The following is a 4,818-nucleotide window of genomic DNA, read 5'->3' on the forward strand; positions in this document are numbered from 1 at the left end:
CCCCCCCCCCCCCCCCCCCCCCCCCCCCCCCCCCCGCCTCCGCTGTCGCCAGGCAGAAAATTCCCTTTCCCACCTTCTGAGTACAAGCCCAAGTGTCCCCCCGCCCCAGTCCTACCCTTCCATTACATTTTCCCCGGGAAACCGTCGGCCTACCAGCTCTGCAATCAGCTGCGCAGAATTCAAGTTCGGATTCGGCTTTGGTGGCCTGCCACGGAGAAAGGGAATAGGAGTTGAACACACCCACCCACATATTCCTCCCCAGGAAGAGATGAGGAGATGCAAAGGGGGTTCAGCTTGCGAGATCCCCCCTCTCCTCGCCGATCCCCTCCCCGGCCCCCATCCAGGCAAATCCTACCCAGTCGGCAGCATCCAGGTGAGCCCCGCTGCCTTCCTCAGGGCAGCCGGGCCACAGGAGCGCTCCTTCCGCTTTCTCCCGGCGACGGATTCTCCAAGCCGGGAACCGCCCAGTACCGGCGGGGCTTCCCCTCCCTCTCCGCCGGGCCATCGCGCCCCCTTTTTTTTACCTGTGCTCCGCTGATGGGCCGCGGTTGCTCCGGCGTTGACAGCTGTAGATTCTGTTTTCCGGTCTCCGCGATCCTGTAGGGAAAAAGGACGGGCGCTTCCTCGGCCGCTAAGCGACCGGGGCTGCCCGGCGGAGCTGCTTCGCACGACCGCCCAGCGAGGGGTAGCCGAGGCGAGGCAGCGCGGTTCCCAAGGCAGCCGCGGCCGCTTTTATCCTCCGCCCGCAGAGACGAAGGCGCGTGAGGAGGCGGCCAGTGCGGCCAATCAGCGGGGCGCGGGGGCGGGCTCCCGGCGCAGCCTCGGCCCGAGGCGAAGGGACGGACGCAAGAGGTGGAGAGGGCGTCACTGGCCCCGGTGCGGGGGCGTCAAGTACAGCTTTAGTTAGAATGACTGAGCTGGTTTGCGTTTTACCCGAGAATTTGTTTTTGTTTGTTTGTAATTTTCTACTGGTTATGAATATTCATGAGAAACAAAGCTGATTGTCATCCCTCATGCCCATGATGTGATGGCCAGATCCATATTGATAGCATACCCATTACCACAAATTGTGATTATACCCCATGTCCCCCACCCAATTATCCCCCACCTCCCTCCTCACCCCTTTTCCCCCACTCCACTTTGTATCCCTAGGTGTGCTCTCTCCCTCTGCAAGTCCAACGCACCATCGTGGTCTTTCTTTCCTTCCTTCTTTCTCTCTTAGCTCCCACGTATGAGTGAGAACATGAGTTATTTATCCCTCTGTGCTTTGCTTATTTCACTCAACATAAGTTTCTCCAGGTTCATCCATGTTGTTGCAAATGGGAGAATTTCATTCTTTTTTATGGCAGAGTAGTATTCCATGGTGTATATATACCACAGTTTCCTTATCCGCTCATCCATTGATGGACATTTAGGTTGGTTCCATATCTTGGCTATTGTAAACAGAGCTGCGATGAACATGGGAGTGCAGTATCCTTTTGACATGATGATTTCCATTCCTTTCGGTATATACCCAGAAGAGGGATTGCTGGATCATATAGAAGATCTATCTGTAGCTGTTTGAGAAACCTCCATACTGTTTTCCATGTGGTTGTACTAATTTACAGTCCCCACCAACAGTGTAGGAGTGTTCACTTCTCTCCACATCCTGGCCAGCATTTGTTATTCTCCGTCTTTTGGATTATAGCCACTCTAACTGGGGTGAAGTGATATCTCAGTATGGTTTTAATTTGCATTTCCCTGATGAGTAGTGATGTTGAGCATTTTTTCATGTACCTGTGGGCCATTTGTATGTCTTCCTTTACAAAATGTCTATTCATATCCTTTACCCATTTTTAAATTGGGTTATTTGGTTTTTTACTGTGTAATTGCTTGAGTTCCTTCTATATTATGGATATTAATCCCTTGTCGGATGCAGAGTTAGCAAAAATTTTCTCCCACTGTGTAGGCTGTCATTTCACTCTGTTGATTATTTCCTTTGCTGTGCAGAAGCTTTTTAGTTTGATATACTCCCATTTGTTTATTTTTTCTTTTGTTGCCTGTGCTTTTGGGCTCATGACACCTTCCCCCCCTCCACCCTTCCATTCTCCCTCTCCCTTGGCTCATCGCCACATCCTGAGGCATTAAACCCAAGGGAGGACCAAAATCAAGTCAGCAATAAAAGTTCCTCACCTTTGTATAGGGGGAAGAGAGGGGGGAAAGAGCGCTAGCCTTTTCTGTGGGCAAGTAGACTTCCAAAGACATCTTTTTTTTTTTTTATTGTGAAAGAGGCGGCGATATGTCTATTTAACAGAGAGACTTGGAACACCAAGGCTCTTAACCAATACTCACTCAAGTATGAGTGCGGGGCTGGCTGCATCACAATCATTTGGGGACGCTTGTTAGAAATGCAGATTCCAGGGACCCATCTCTGGGGGATTCTGATTTACTAGGACTAGGGGCTGGGTTGTGCTTTTGTATTTTGTTTGACCAGCGCTGCAGTTGATTCTTAGGTAGAAAGAGGTTTGCAAATAAGTAAATGGGCCAGTCTCCAGTTTAACTGTGCATAGCATATCTGTGGTGAAATGCAACTCCAGAGCAGATGTTCCTCCCTGGGGTCCATGATCTTCCTGAAATTGTATGTAAAGAATTCGGACTCTGTCTGTAGTGGATTGAATTATGTCCCCCCAAAGCTCACTGAAACCTGAGTTGTGTCCCCCGAGTTTCATATATTAGAAGCTTAATCCCCACTGTAACTGTTGAGGGTGGCAAATCCTATTATGGTAATTGAAAGGTGGTGCCTTGAAGAGGTGATTGGATTGTAGGACCCACACTGTACTGAATGAGTTAAAAATGGTGGTCATGGGCGTGGTTTGGAGGGCTTTAAAAGGGAAGCACAAAGAGTCTGTCTCTCTATTGTTCTCTCTGCTTCCACCATCTTGCAATTTGAGACACCTGGGTCACTGTCACCACCAGCAAGGCTGTCACCAGCTGTATTCCCTGGACTTTGAACTTCCTAGCTCCAAAACTGTAAGCGATAAATTTTGTTTTCTTTATACAATTCCCAGTTCCATGTATTTTGCTACAAGCAACAGAAATGGACTAATACACTGTTGGAGGCTAAATAATGGCCACCCAAATATATCAAGTCCTAATACCTCAAACCTGTAAATGTTGGTTTATAAAGTAAAAGGGTTATGCAGATGTGATTAAATTAAGGATCTTGACTTGGGGAGATTATTTTAAGGTGTGCCTAAAATCTGATCACAAGTGTCCTTATAAGAGAGAGGCAGAGGGAAGGTTGGTGTACATAGAAGAGGAGAAGGTGATGTGAAGACAGAGGCAGAAATTGGAGTGATTTGGCCACAAGCCAAGGAACCCCAGCAGCCACCAGAAATTGGAAGAGGCAAGGAACAGAGCAGGGTCCTGCCAACACCTTGAAATCAGCCCAGAGGAACTGATATTAAACTTCTGGCTTCTGGAACTGTGAGAAAATTAATTTCTCTTGTTTTAAGCCACCAAGTTTTGGGTAATTTGCTATGGCAGTGTTTTAGTCCATTCAAGCTGCTATGACAAAATACTATAGACTGGGTGGTTTATAAACAACAGAAATTTATTTCTTACAATTCTGGAGGCTGGAAAGTCCAAGATCAAGGTGCTGGCAGATTTGGTGTCTGGTGAGGGCCTGTTTCCTGGTTCATAGATGGTGCCTTCTCTCTGTGTCCTCACATGGTAGAAGGGACAAACTAGTTCTCTGGGGTCTCTTTTATAAGGACACTGTATTATTCTGTTTCTGTTGCTTATAACAAAATACTTGGAAGTAGGTAATTTATTTAAAACATGAAATTTATTGCTTACAGTTCCTGAGGCTGGAAAGTCCAAAGTCTGGGGAACACATCTGGTGAGAGTCTTGGTGGTGGCGACAGTGATGGCAGAGTATCACATTGCAAAAATGGTGGAGCAGAGAGAGCAGAGAGAGCTCCTGGTGTGCTTTTATTTTAAAGTCCTCAGAACCATGCCCCTGGCCACCATTGTTAATCCATTCACTAGGCATGGTCCTACAATCTAATCACTGCTTCAAGGCCCCACCTTTCAATTGCCATAATAGGATTTCTCACCTTCACCAGTAACAGTGGGGATTAAGTTTTGGGGGAACATTCAGCCAAAGGCACTCTCTGTGCATGTGTGCCCCTGGTGTCTCTCAGTGTCTCCAGATTTCCTCTTATAAGGACAACAGTCACATTGGATTAGGGTCCACCCTAAGGGCTTTATTTTTTAACTATATCACCTCTTCAAAGGCCCTACGTCCAGCTAAAGTCACATTCTGAGGTACTGGGAGTTGAGACTTCAACATATGTATGTTGGGCGGGGTAGGGGGGACACAATTCAGCCCATAACAGTCCATTTTCCCTTACTTCTGGTTCTGGGAAAGTATGTCATATTTCCCTTATGTAAAATATGGCTAGGAGGCCTCTGTGGGGCTTTGGGGGCCCTAGGGTGGTGGTGGCATGCACTGCAGAAGTGGATTGCCCAAGTGCAAAGGAGCTGCTGTTGCTTGTTCTTGACTCCTGATGCCCTTTGACTGCTGTTGAGTTGGTAGTTTACCTGCTCCTTTCTGCTTTCTTATTTCCAACCCCAATACCTAGAATTCCTTGGAGTACACACTCCGAATTTGGAGATAAAGCACCTTTATTTCAGGCAGGTTGCTTACCTTGCACAATCAGAGGTGATGCTGGCAATAGCTTATGGGTTTTCTTCAGACTCTTGCTTTTGCTCATCAGTATTATGACATCTGACCCTGGCCTCTAACTTTAAAATCAGTATCTTGTTCTGCATTTA

The 4,818-nt window shown here is 47.5% G+C and overlaps 1 protein-coding gene across 1 annotated transcript in view; it reads right to left on the reverse strand.

Annotated features, from left to right (window-relative positions):
• ZCCHC12 (zinc finger, CCHC domain containing 12) overlaps positions 1 to 700 on the reverse strand; it is a 3,506-nt gene extending 2,806 nt beyond the window's left edge. Inside the window, exons 1-2 of the mRNA XM_008569400.1 lie at positions 525 to 700; positions 154 to 205 (exon numbers count right to left, since the gene is read on the reverse strand). The gene's annotated coding sequence lies outside the window, so the exon portion shown is untranslated. The remainder of the gene's footprint in view (positions 1 to 153; positions 206 to 524) is intronic.
• Positions 701 to 4,818: the final 4,118 nt, after the last annotated feature.

Source organism: Galeopterus variegatus, unplaced genomic scaffold (assembly GCF_000696425.1).
Source record: "Galeopterus variegatus unplaced genomic scaffold, G_variegatus-3.0.2 Scaffold492, whole genome shotgun sequence".
Classification (NCBI taxonomy): domain Eukaryota; kingdom Metazoa; phylum Chordata; class Mammalia; order Dermoptera; family Cynocephalidae; genus Galeopterus; species Galeopterus variegatus.